Consider the following 13838-nt stretch of genomic DNA (forward strand, 5'->3'; position numbering starts at 1 on the left):
ATCTATCTATTTTTGCAAGCCTCCCTATCTATTTGTAATAAATATTTACCAAAACATTTCAAAAAAGCATTAGCAAAGGTTGTCAGCTAAAGCCAGACAGATTGGCGTGTTTTAAGGCTGGTGTTAACCAAGACCTTTTTCTTTTACTACAAAACTAAATTAGAGGTTTTAAACTAGACTTCTCTTATTAGTCTTTTGCTGTGTCATTCCTGTTTTTCTTCCACTCACTCCAACATGAATCATGGAGCAATGGGTCAGCCCAATTCAGTCATTGACAGACTTTACTATGAGTTGCATGCTGCCCTTCACAAGGAGCACATCCACACACAAAGGTGTCTCCTTCAGTGCCAGGTACACCTATGGTAATATGTGCATTTTTGATACCCCAAAATATTTTTGCCTCCATGCAATGTTTTTTTCGTAGATTAATGAGTGTCCATAGGCTTCCCCAACATGTAAAGTTTTGCAAAAATCATGACAGAACTAACAATGGTTGCCAAAGGCTGGAGGCCAAACCAGACCTATTGGCGTTGCCAGTGCTTGCTGAACTTTGTATCGTTCTCTTGCAGTGATTTGGCTTTCTCGTGTGTTAAAGTGATGCAGCAGCAGGTAGTTACACAAAAACAGTGGACACTGCTGTAACCCAATCTAGCACCTTTGCCATCAGTGATGTTGTCTGAACTTTTCTTTAAAAAGTGAGAGAAAGAAACCCTAATCATATTATTAAGCGTACATATTAAACATGTCTACTAAAAACACTGTATGTAGTGAAACAAGTTCATATCAGTTAATTGAAGAATAGTTGCATAGGTCTGTAGAAGAAGGGATCAAAGAGAAAGCACAAAGGCAGTGGATGAGATCGAATGAAAATATAGTTCCCCCCTCTTTTCTTTTATATTTGTTTACAATTTCAGAAAGATAAAGCGTCATGTCTAGAATCACTCAACAAGTGGTCATCTCTGCAGTACACAAATGGCTATGGGCCTGATTACAACTTTGGCGGCATGGCAGAGGGCCACCTTGTCAGTGCCCCGCTGCCACACCCCCAAAGTCGACCGCCCCCGTCTGTCAGCACAAAGCTCCATGTCCCAATCTGAGCACTGATCCACGGCGCTCAGACCAATCACAACACTGCATTGCAGCATTGTGATTGGCTCAGGGGAGCCTGTGTGCCGGGAGCTTCCTGCAGCTTCTTCCAGACTGGAGACAGGAAGAGCAGAGAAACGAATGAGAGATACGGCCGATGGAAAAGGTAAGGTGTTTTTAAAAAAAATATTTCAACGCCCTCCAATGCACCCCACCCCTGTTCCCTCTCAGCCATCTAGGATCACGTACTGGTGTATCCATGCAGGAATGGGTCTATATGGACCATATGTTGTCTGAGGAGTCATCCGTTTAGTGCTTGCCTGCCTTGAAACTTTTAGGCTGAGGATGACTCGAGATTGACAAATTTAAGGTCCCTTTTTCTGCACTTTATAAGGACCGTGGCATATCTACTTTAAACTGCATCTTAATAGGGAGCCCAAGAAAATTACGTCTACAAACATAGGATTATACTTAGGGATACAGAAGAGGGATCTGATTGTATTTCCTGTCGTCAAGAAGAAAGGACACTCAGTGGGACAGATACATGGATTGAGGAGCCCTGAAGAAGTCCTTCAACAGGAAGAAACGCGTTGGCTACTGAGAAGAGTAATATGAAAATAAAGATTGAAGAAATATACATCTGTGTGAATTATCATTGAATGAACGGACTGCTTATCGTGTGTGCGGACCAAAATATTTTTGTAACAGCCGCCACTGCCACCCTGCATGCATCCCCAGTACCTGATGTAACAAAGGTGAGGTTCCTCACTGCCGCGCTTTTTGTGTCAGGTACACTGCCATGAAAACTGTGGTGTTGAGAAAGCTTGTGATATGCTTGGTGTTGCCGTAGCGGCTCTACCAGCATATTGTGAGCCTCAAAGCGCCGCGCCACTGCTGAGAGATCATGGATCCCCGGAGGTTGCGGTGGTCCAATTGCAGTCCGTCCACCAAACTCATAATACTACGGTTGGACCGCCACCACTGCACCACCCCGGGTTTTGCAGTCCATGGACCACCAAACTCGGAATTAGGACCAATGTCAGGATTGGAGTACAGATCCTTAACTTTCACAACCCATGGCATAGCTAGTAGATCACACCTTCCTGTAATTGAAGACCATGTGATGTCACTTCCGTGATGTCACAGAGGAGTTCACGGATTGTGTGATGTTACTTCTGCAACCCCTATGATTACTATTAAGAAGCTCCTTTGGTAGTTTAGTGATAAGGGGTAATAATGCTTTTGTTGGAGACAAGAGCGGAGGCTGTGGTTGGCTGGGTGGTGCTGTAGCAATGTAAAGCTCTGCGATGGATGAGAAGTGCTGGACATGTTGATGTTATTGTTTACGGGTGGTAGGGCAGTACGTGTGTGGAATGGGAATGCAGTAGTGGGGGTGTAGTACCGCTGTGGTGGGAATGGTGATGTTTGGGGTGTGGCAGTGTGGAGCTATGAAGTGTAGAGCATTGCCTACAGATAACAGGATAGTGGTGTGGGGCTGTAATAAACTAGTGAGAGGTAGTTCAGTGCAGGGGTTGGCAGCACGTCCATAGAAGGTGGTCAGTGGTGGATCCTCGAAGGAGTGCTGCGGGGCGGTAGGGCAGGGCGGGGTGGGGCGGGGTGGAGGGTAGTAAACTCCAGCATAAGGCCGACCAGAGTTAAGTGAATAAATAAATAAATAAAACAATTTACATTGCGTGTGCTGCAACGCAAATGGCATTGCAGCGCACACAATGTAATTTGTTTTATTTATTTATTTATTCACGTAACTCTGGTTGGCCGTATGCCGGAGTTTACTACCCCACACCCCACCCCTCCCCTGCCCCGCCCTACTGCTCCGCAGCACTCCCTCGAGGAGCCACCACTGAAGGTGGTCCTTGGTAGAGGTAGTATGGTTATTGGGTGTGCTCCTGCAATGCTAAGAACTAGTAAAACACTTGTGGGTTGTGCTAATGTGTCAGTGAGTTGTGGCTGTATATGGGTCTGGGGTGTAATACAGTGGTGGACTTGATAATGTTATAGAAGGTGTGGTAATAAAGTGTTGAGAAGTGAGAATTGGTAATAAAATGCTTTGAGATGACAGTGCAATTGTTATTGTTTATATAGATGTGTGTAATACTTTAGGGATGGGGTTAGCTGTACAGTGGTAATAGGTGTTGGTGCAATACCTGACTTCCGTGTGCTGCTGGCGGTGGTATGCAAGTCATAAAAAGAGGTATGTTGGTCACTAGATGTAGTAGTGCTTTGGTGTTGGTGATAATGTGATGTTGGGAGTGGTTGTGGCATTGCAATAACTGGTAATGCAGTACTTTAAGGTGCCGATTACGATCCGGTAAAAACCGGGTACGAACCGTCGGTCGGAGCGTTTTCTCCGTCCGACTCGTACCCGGTCGTAAAACTTTACAAACATGGAATTACGATTCGCACGGAAACACCATTTCCGTACGAATCGTAAAAAACACCGACCGACGAAAATATACATATGAATGTGATCCGGGAATGCTGCGACGTGACGTCGGGACGCTTTCAGGCAGCGTTTCACGACCCAGGAACCACGATTCGAGCCGACAGCAGTCCGGACGGCAATATTTTCACGGCACGCAAAAAGTGCCGGAAAAGCGAAGTATGGCGCGAAACGACCAGAGTAGGTGGCCCGGTACGTGCCGTACCCCCCCCGCCCCCGTACGTAAGCGCCGACCCCCCCCAGCCCCCGTACGTTCGAGTCGTACCCCCACCCGTGTATGTACACCCGTGTACGTGTCGAACCCCCCCGTGTATGTACACCCGTGTACGTGTCGAACCCCCCTGTGTATGTACACCCGTCTACGTATCGAACCCCCCGTGTATGTACACCCGTGTACGTTTGAGTCGTACCCCCACCCGTGTGGGGGTACGACTCGAACGTACACGGGTGTACATACACGGGGGGGTTTGACACGTACACGGGTGTACATACACGGGGGTTCGACACGTACAAGGGTACGCGCTGGGGGTACGCACCGTACATACACGGGTGGGGGTACGACTCGAACGTACACGGGTGTACATACACGGGGGGTTCAACACGTACACGGGTGTACATACACGGGGGGTTCGACACGTACAAGGGTACGCGCTGGGGGTATGCACCGTACATACACGGGTGGGGGTACGACTCAAACGTACACGGGTGTACATACACGGGGGGATTCGACACGTACACAGGTGTACATACACGGGTGGTTTGACACGTACAAGGGTACGCGCTGGGGGTACGCACCGTACATACACGGGTGGGGGTACGACTCGAACGTACACGGGTGTACATACATGGGGGGTTCGACACGTACACGGGTGTACATACACGGGGGGGTTCGACACGTACAAGGGTGTGCATACACGGGGGGGTACGACTCGAACGTACGGGGGCTGGGGGGGGTCGGCGCGTATGCGGGCACATGTCTCCATGGTTGCTATGGGAGTTCGGTGCGGACGGTGTTTTTTCCATACGGTTGTAACATCGGACGCACGGGATGGATCGTAATTCCGCGGTCGGACTTCACTTTTCACATTTGTACGGTAAATCGTCCGTGGACGTGTCGGACACATTTTCCGACCCGAGGACGTGTGGGGAATAATTCCCAATGCGATTCGTATGGACTTTTTACCATGCGAATCGTAATTGCCAGTTTGTACGGCACTTGTACGATTCGTACGGTAAAAAGACCGGATACGAGTCGTACGGGGAATTTTTTTACCGGATCGTAATCGGCACCTAAATTGGCAGTTTTATGCTGTTAGCTGATGGTGGGGTGATAGTTTGGTGGTGCTGGTAACTGTGCAGTACTGTGGGGTAGCAGTTTTGTTGGGATGAAGACTGTTCCTGTGAAAAGTGCAGTGCTTGTGATGGCGGCGTGGTGCTGGAGGACGACTGTGGTGTTGTTTGAAGTGCTAGTACAGTGGTATGAGATGGTAGTGCGGTATTGTGCAATGGTCACACTGTAGTGTGTTTATTGTGCAGTGGTGGTGGTGCGGTGGATGTGTAGTGCAATGGTTGAATGGTTTCTGTACATACAGTTTATAATATTTTGGATGTATTTGTGCAGTTTACTATTGTAACGAGTAAGAATGCTCCACGGAGCTCATCATCAGGAACTCCTGGGTGTGATTGTTTAGACTGTGCTCTAGTACAGTAAGTACATATTTGTAAAATGATGCTATTGGAATTCCCATCCAGTAAGATGTGATCTTAGGATGGAAGGACTGAGCTCAAAGTAGGGGTTCTCATATTGTTCATCAGTAAAAAAGAACGCACCACGATCAATCGCCCAGAAGGTGGAATTGAACCACTCTGTCGTTAGACAGCTACAGGTTTGAAACCTGCACCCCAGACCACTGAGGTTCATCTGGGCAATTGACAAAGCTTTACCGGCACTTATATACAACCCACAAACACAGAGCCTTTCACTAATAGACAAGGCTCATGGTCTAGTTTAGTACTGAGCCTGCATGACACTTTAATGGTCCCATGGCTGCAAACATATTTTTGATTGTCTTAACTTTGCTGCTATGAGTTAAAGTTCGGCAGGTTAACTGAAGCTCTTTCTTATTTTATGTAAATATTATGTAAGCCTTCTGGGTAATTGAGTCGTCTGCTTGTATAAGGAGAGCAAAGTTCAGATTATTGTCTTTGGGAAGTTCTTAGCAGTAGCAAAGGGAAGTCTGTGCAATAAACTTTGAATGCACGGAATTCAGTTTCCAAAAGCACCATATAGTAAATAGTTGAGTCGGGGACACAGTGAAGGGCGTTGTGCTTCTCTGTCTCTCTTTTAGGTACAGGTACACGCAGGGAGAGGTGGAGCAGAGGAAAGTAGAAAGGCGAAATCGTGGAGCGAGGCACTGACTGCACCTTACTTAGCGGGTGCTCGGCCTGTTTCTAAGCGCTCCCAATCTTATTTACGGTGTAGCTCACAAGAAGGTGGAGTTTTTTTTCCGTAAATGAACTTATTACAACAACCCTACAATTACAATTTCAGTGGACAGTGCAGGTAACGCCTCAAATACATTAAAAGCACAATGTCATACCCGCTAACTAAGATCGAAATCTCACCGTGTGAGGAGGGGCGTGGCCTCGTGCCGCCAAAGCACATGAGAGGCAATTTTGCCCCCAATCACCCACCTCCAAAAAACTGAGAAATAGCTTGCTGAGACTGGTGCCGATGACCTGGGGTGTTTTGACACCCCTTAGTGGACGTCGGAATTTCAAAGCCTCCAAAAACGAGCTGGAAATCCATTGTTTACATTGGATTTCCAGCTCGTTTCCCCTGCCACCGTGTGATATCGGCTCCTCACCGGATGACTGTGTGAAAGGAGCCGATATCGTGTGGTACCGTGTGAGTTGGCAGGTTTGCAATGTTTTTTATGGTTCCCTAGTCAAAGATGGGCCATGAAAACAAAACAACAAATGAAGCAGGCATTCAAAGACTCAATGGGAAGCAAGTCAATTACAAAATGTACTATGGTTGTGCACAGGTGGAGTTTTAATGTGTCTGTTGGAGGCAGTTATATTCATCTGTGAGTACAATGGTAGGGGGTGGCAGTAAAGTAATGCGAAGCCAGAAGTGGTAATAGGGTGCTTTTACTTGGCAGTGCTGTGCTTTTGTTATTTGTTAATGTTTTTATAGGTGGTGATGGGGGTCACCAGCAGCCGTGGTCCGTGCAGGTAAGAGCCGGCGGGCCAGGTTGGGGGCTTCTACAGACGATCACGAGGGAAAATTGAATAAATACATTTTCCCTCGTCCTAGTCTGCTGAAATCCCCCCCACCTGGCCCCGCCGCCCCACTGCTCTTACCTGCGTGGGCCTCGGCTGGTCACCAGTGCAGTTCTAAAGTTTGGCACTGCGATGCTTGGACTATAGACCTAGGGGCATATTTACAAACCCCTTGCGCCAATTTTGCATCAATTTTCCCATGTTAAAAGTGATGCAAAAGTGGCGCAAGTGACTTGTAAATTTGCCCCCTAGTGTTGCTGGAGGGCGGTGATGCTCCCGTGTGAGGTGGAATGAAGGTATGCTTATTGCAAAGTTTGTTAAACTATTTTCCACTAGAGCACTTATTGTAAAAACATCATCGGTAGTATCTTAGGGTTCATAAAATCTGAAGGGAGCTCGTGCGCCAATCAGTGAGCAGTCAGCACTGGACTCAAATGGAGTGAAGCTCCTTCACACAACTTTAAGTGAAAACAAAAGTTACACAGCCGACTGATAGTGCGCACATCAATATCAAAGTCCCATATTAGTATGTTTCCTGTGCCAAACAACTCCGAGACCTGCTGTGTTTGGATCCCACTGGAAAACCAGAGAAGGTAAATGAAAAGAAGTGGAGGTGGCACCAGGTATGAAGTCACAGTCACGTGAGAACGGATAGGTTCACTGTGGTACTTTATTCTCCTTCATGTAACATGTAAAAACAGCCAACGCGTTTCGTTCCGTTTAAAGGAACTTCATCAGGGCTGTAACCAATACAGAACAAACATATAAATGACAACATAAATATGAATATAAACATTTGATAATGCCAAACATACTAATTATATCACACATGGCACTAAACGAATAAAACACCATGTATTATGTACATAAACATATATAATATCACATAATACATGTAAACTTAACTCATAAATCACACAACATAGATGATTGTATCAATACACAATTAAAAAGAGGAATAAGTTACAAAAGTACATGCTATGTACAATCATATATGAGCATTATATCTTATGAATTTCAGGGAGAGCAAATAGGAAAAAGATCATGAGGCAGGGAAAACAGTAAAGAAAATGGTGACGGGAGAAAAAAAGAAAAAAGGAACAAACATCTGTCCATAACAAAATACCAGTTGCTATTAACATGAGTACAATGAACATTCCCCAAATGCGGTACATGCAACCCTGTATGGGAAAATGGGCTAATATATAGTTTCTCAAACCGCGTATATCTATAAATTAAATAGTATATATATATATAGGTCAAAAATCTCACCAGAAAGTAATTCTGAAATAAGCGTTCCGTGTGTGTTTTTACTGTAAATACCCAAAGAGAGTAAAACCGAAGTAGATTAAGTCAATCTAAAATAAGATAAAATAAAAATGAAAATGAATGGTGGTGAGAGGCCAAAATCTGACCACAAAAAAGGTATCACATATAAAACATATATGCACTGAGTATATACAATACATAGTTTCACGTGAGAACAAAAAAGGAAAAGGAGAAATAGTACGTAATTTCCTAGTTAGTTTAATACAACAAAAGGCATATATGTATATATCTGATCTCACCGAAAGTGTAATTCCAAAAGCGCCCTTATATGCGAAATTTCTCTGTATGGTATCCAAAACAGTGAGCATCAAAAGTTGATGAGGTCAAATCTAAAATAAAGGTTAATGATACCCATTATATTGAGACCAAGTAGGTTTATAAAAATCAACAATTATTATTAAAAACGAAGAAACACAGACCAGACTCCATATATTGGAGACCGAATATATATCAAAAAACGGGGGTTCCTGACCTAGAAATGTCGGCAAACCCTATCATTACAAGCACGATTAGTGTCTGTATTAACTCCATTACGAGTAAGTATAGAAAATGTTTTTCTCCAAAAGTTACTGTTTATCTAAGTTAAAAGGACAAATTAACATGTCTATAGTTGAGCTCGCAAAAAAAGAGATAAGTGTTGATGATAGTAACAGATATCGAAGGTGCCTTAAGTCTGATAGACCAGTAAAGACAAAGAGGCCACGAACGAAAATAGTCAGAAAGAATTACCTCATCAATATTATCACAACGATAAAGGCGCCGAACGAATAAACAAAATACCGGTTCCTAACATTGTATAGAAATAATATACCATGTGCAAGTATGTAAGGTGACTTAAATCTTTGTCAAAAGCCTCCAAATTAAAACGAAACGAATTGAAAACTTTCAAATTGAATTATAAGAGTCATTAGATAACACGAGGGTCTACGAAGTGTGCCGGTCATGTAAGATGTCCATAGATACTACCCAACAGGTTCATAAGATTAAAAAATACGATAACATGATAGTTAAGATTATAACAAGAGGCATAGAAGCCACTCACAAGGGTTCACTTACTTATTGGCGGCGTTACGATTGACGCCTCACGATCAAAGATTAGGCACCCACAGTCCAAGGAGGAAGCAACCGGATATGCATCCCAAGCCGGTATTTATGCAAATTTAGTAGCTCAAAGTACCGTATCACGTGTGACGTCGATGGGATAATCAAAGGGGGGGGGGGGTTTTAGGACTAAATTGGATGGCGTGTGACGTCAGAGGATAGATAAAAAGCTAATGGGAGTATATAGACACGTTAGCCGCCATCTTTGAATATGTCGAAAAACATGTTGTGGGGATTCAAATTAAAGTAAACATCTCTAAAAAATAGTCCTAATCGTCTCTCAGGTATCAGAGCCAATAGATAAATCCCCCATTTGAAAACTTATATAAAATTGTGTACTTTTATTTAAAGAAACGGAAACGTTTCATCTTATAGTTAATATACTCGGCAAAATTCGGCAAAAGAGTACGGCACGCATTTATGATAATCTCATTGGTGATTATAATTTAAAAGGAGCTATTCACAATAAAACATATGTAATTCATAAGAAAGTAAAAAGAAAGGTTAACCAATTGGGTCAGACTGATATGTCGATTTAAACATCGTGAGAAATGTCTCCAGCGTCATATTTGTGTAGACAGAAAAGCCCTTCAAATTGAGAAGAATATATTCGTTCCAAAAAAATAGTATCATTGCGAAATGTAATATTTAAAAGTAAAGAGAAACAATTACAATAAGGGCCTTGGCCCGTTATGATAAGATGTAAACGGTAATATGTTTTGCTAACAGGAATCAAAACTCAAAAATACCTATGTATGTATATCGTATCATGTAAAATCATTTGTATGATCAAATTATTGCTAGATAAGAAATTATTTCTATATATTCAATAAAACCCGGAAGAAATCTTCTCATACGTATATGAGTTGATAGCCACCTGGTAAATGACAGATGATCAGTATTACATCATCCGTTTCTAAAAAGCAGGTTGTCTCTCATTCATCAAGGGGAAAAACATTATTGACCCAATATCATTCCAAATCCAAGAGGGATTAAAGTAAGTGATTGGAAATGCAAGGAAAAGGAGTATTTGAGCCCAAAAAAACTCCGAACCAGTCAAATCATAAAAAATAGTGCATCTCACTATCAGTGTTGTGTCCAAGTTGTGTAGCCCGTAAGCGACATATCCATTTAGCCTCCGCCCTCCTCAACATCAATTCTCTGTTGCCCCCTCTCTTGTTGGGCAGAACATGTTCTATTGCATGGAACCAGAAAGAATTGTCATGTGCATGTGACAGAATATAATGCTCTGTGATAGGGTATCTCGGATCCCTTCCCAGAATAGCCCGTCGGTGCTCCTGAATTCGTAACTTCAAAGGACGAACAGTGCTGCCCACATAGATTTTTCCACATGGGCAGCCCAATACATATACAATATGTGTGGAGTTGCAGTTACAAAACTGGTCTATTGTGTACCTATGATCAGTATTGTAGGAGAAAGTGGTTGTTTTATTTTTAGCCATGGGACATATAATGCAAGTTCCACAGCGAAAAAAACCTTTGGGTTTGGGAGGGAGCCAAGTGCCGTCACCAGGAATCGATGTAACATAGCTAGGACATAAGTGATTACGTATTGTCCTGCCTTTTCTGTATGTGATAGATGGACGGTTCCCTAAGGATTCTCTTAAACCGGGAATATCCGTCAGCAGATGCCAATTCTTACGGAGTGCATTGAAAATTTTGTCACAATGTGTAGTATATTGGGTCACAAACCTGATTCCAGCACTACTTCCTTGTGAATCGCTCCTACGTTTAGGTCTATTGCAAAGAGTAGTGTCCCTATTAGTTGCAAGAATCCTTGTTTCAGCTCTAGCGACATTTCGAATGTTGTAACCTCGTTTGAGGAATCTATGTTTGGTCTCAGTAATATTAGCTTGAAAAGTATCTGGCTCACTGCAAATCCTCCTTACGCGAGTCAATTCGCCAAAGGGAATGTTTTCAATGACGGAGCTCGCGTGTGCACTTGTAGCGTGCAGGAGAGAATTGCATGACGTTGCTTTGCGGTATAGTTTACTTTGCACAATCCCATCCCTGACATAAAAGGTTATGTCTAGGAAGTTGATCGTCTCTCTATGATGGACCATAGTGAGTTTCACATTGAACTGATTGTTATTTAAATAATGATGGTATTGTTCTAGTTGTTCCATTGATCCTGACCAGAGGCAGATTACATCGTCGATGTACCTTCCCCAGTACACCACATATTGGGTCCATGGGGAGGCACATCTGGCCCAGGCATGCTCCCTCTCATACCACCCCATAAAAAGGCAGGCATAAGAGGGAGCAAACCTGGAGCCCATCGCTGTCCCCTTAATCTGCTGAAACCAGCTGTCATTGAAAAGGAAGAAGTTGTTCAAAAGTATTAGATCAATCATACTGACAATCATTTCATTTTGTGCGTATAGTTCTGCCCCCTCCTTATTAAGAAAGGACTGTACAGCCATGACACCATACTTTCTGTCTATACATGTGTACAAACTCTCAACATCAAAGGTAACAAACATAAGTTCATCTGACCATTCATAATTCTGCATTTTCATTAGAATATCCTTACTATCTTTGATGTATGACGGTAGGCTCACAACATGTTTCTGCAACTTTAAATCTACATACTCTGACATTTTCTCTGTCGGTGAGCCCACCCCAGAGATAATAGGTCTTCCAGGGGGGAATTGCCCCCCCTTGTGTACTTTTGGCAGGATGTAGATACAAGGGTAAGAGGGGCCATCAACCCGTAAACATCTATATTCATCCTCAGTGATTAGGCAGGTATCTCTCCATTCACATAACATTGAATTAATTTTGGATGTAACATTGGGAATGGGATTTACACTTATCTTTTTGTAATTGTTTGTATCACTGAGCTGCCGTTCAATTTCATTTAAGTAATCGCAACGATTCATTAACACAATGTTGCCGCCTTTGTCGGCCTCACGAATGACAATCTCTGGATCTTCCCTGAGGCGTTGTAATGCCAATCGTTCACGAGAAGTGAGATTCATTTTAGTGTGATTATTGTGTTTACTTGAAGTCTCTAGTTTATATATATCCTCCGTTACCTGTTTATGGAAAATATCAATATTGGGATGATAGCCATTGGCAGGAACAAACTTAGATTTAGGACGCATGAGACTGTTGGTAGGTATTTCCTGTGTAATGTCCAATTCCCTGAGTAGATTTGCCATATCCGAGCCTTCCTCATCCGAAATGGAGAGAAGGCATTGGATATTGCGTACATATGCGATGGTATGCATTCCTTCTTGCCCATTTGTTATAGGTCTTGTTTGTCTAGGGATTTGCTCGGAAAAGTAATCCCTAAGTTTAAGCAACCGTGTGAATTTAAAAAGGTCAACATGTATGTTTGCAAAATCCCCACTCTGAGTTGGACAGAAGTTAAGACCTTTACACAAAAGTTTAGTTTCTTCTACATCCAATACTTTATTAGAGAGGTTTACAATTCTTAGGTCAGAGATATTATCATCCATATTACAGTGTGCAGTGTCACCTCTAATAATATCATGTTGGTCACTGGGGGTCTGATTTGTTAGATTCTCTTGGGTTTGGCCGTAACCTCCGTTTTCTCTATTGGTGGTTTGTTGGCCCCTTTTCCTTTTGTTACCTCCCCTCCTGGTTTTAGTTGTTCTTTTTTCTGCTGGATGCGACTCGAAATGCGTAACTTTGCTAATTCTTTTTGAAAAGAGGAGGCCCCCTCCCCTAAAGGGATCTCCTGATTGGTATTGGAGGATGTAGTACTGTTTGTGGAAGAAACTGAAAGGTTGCTTACAGATTGACCATCATCGACATCCTCCCTTTCTTCCCTGTTTCTTTTTTTGTCATCAGACCCTGACAGGTGATCAAATTTCTTGGCAAAGGTGTAAATCCGCCCTTCTTTGTAGTCACGGTCATCCCTTTTAATCTTGCTTAATTTTTTGTCCTTAATATATGCCTGGTAATTGTCCATCACCTGTTTAAGTATACAAAAATTCTTTTCTACAAGCTCTTTTTCTCCCACTTCACTAATCTCCTTTTCTATTTTTTCAATTTCCTCCTGCAATTTCTCTCCTTTTTCGATCGAGTGTCTAATTAGAATCTCCATCATGATGCGCGAGGCACCTTCCAAGTTCCCCTCCCATTCCTTGAGTAGACTTTCACTGAGATCTTCGAAAGTCGGGAAAATGAGGATTCTAAGTCCTCTGGGGACTTTTCCATTTTCCATGTACTGTCTAAGGGTAGCCCCGTCCCACCATCTGCTTAGTTCCTGCTTTCTTAATCTCTCTAGTCTGATGAATAGGGTCTTTAAACTTGTCTTACTGGGAACTTCCACATTCGTAATTACTTTCGTAGTATTTGTTCCAAACAAATTTAGTGCCATTTCCTCTCGTCCATCGTTAAACTTCGACATTTCTTTAGTGTTTTAAATAAATTATAGGTGAATGAGTGCAGCAACAGTCCAAATACAATAAAGGAAAACAAAAGTTACACAGCCGACTGATAGTGCGCACATCAATATCAAAGTCCCATATTAGTATGTTTCCTGTGCCAAATAACTCCGAGACCTGCTGTGTTTGGATCCCAC

At 43.0% G+C, this 13838-nt stretch overlaps 1 non-coding gene across 1 annotated transcript; it reads right to left on the minus strand.

The window, feature by feature from the left end:
• Positions 1 to 5387: 5387 nt before the first annotated feature.
• TRNASTOP-UCA (transfer RNA opal suppressor (anticodon UCA)) lies at positions 5388 to 5474 on the minus strand. Its single transcript has one exon. It is a non-coding gene; the product is annotated as a tRNA-Sec (tRNA).
• Between the last annotated feature and the right edge of the window lie 8364 nt (positions 5475 to 13838).

This window comes from Triturus cristatus, chromosome 1_1 (assembly GCF_964204655.1).
Source record: "Triturus cristatus chromosome 1_1, aTriCri1.1, whole genome shotgun sequence".
In the NCBI taxonomy this organism is placed as follows: Eukaryota; Metazoa; Chordata; class Amphibia; order Caudata; family Salamandridae; genus Triturus; species Triturus cristatus.